The sequence below is a fragment of the Papilio polytes genome, unplaced genomic scaffold (assembly GCF_000836215.1).
Source record: "Papilio polytes unplaced genomic scaffold, Ppol_1.0 DF821289.1, whole genome shotgun sequence".
Classification (NCBI taxonomy): Eukaryota; Metazoa; Arthropoda; class Insecta; order Lepidoptera; family Papilionidae; genus Papilio; species Papilio polytes.
Genome location: NW_013527915.1, coordinates 5,338,898 through 5,339,608, shown reverse-complemented (window position 1 = coordinate 5,339,608; position 711 = coordinate 5,338,898).

The following is a 711-nucleotide window of genomic DNA, read 5'->3' as shown; positions in this document are numbered from 1 at the left end:
CAATTTCTAAAACAAACTTCATATTTGGTCAATATTACTAATCTTTGACTTAAAAACCCTTAAGAAAGTCATCTACAATTATTGCTTCATAATGTTGACATTTGCATTGTTGTTTTATAAGTGAGACATTTTTATAAGTATTATAGTTAAGGTAGCGTCAATGATGACGTCGGCAGCGACCGTGTGAACGACTGGGACCGGTACCTGTCGACCTCGGCCGGTCAGTCCCTTGCCCCGATTTCGATAAACTTTTATTATTTTTTTTCGTAGATACCTGTTGAGAAACAATCACACGGGAAACGGTCGGCGATCTCGTTTTATAAAGCGTTAAGGAAATATTCATTGTTCGTGTGTAGGGTCAGTGTGAATGCATAAGGTTAAAAGGTATTCATTAGGAGGAATATCTAGTAAATTAATAGGAATTACATGCATGGGAAAATGTTCTATTTGTAAAAAAAAGTTTGAAATACAGACATTTTTTAAGCATTTTTTTTCCAAATTTGGCAAACAAAATTCTGTCGTATCTATCAATAAAAAGTACTTGATTATTAAAAAAAAACTTATTATATATCTATTATTTAAAAAATCAATTATACGGGATAATAGTCTAGTCTGTGACCAAGTATGGGAAAAAGAAACAGACACACAAAACCAAAAACGGGTCGGCTATGGTTATCCCAAATAAAAAATAAGAAGCGAAGGTCGTCTAGT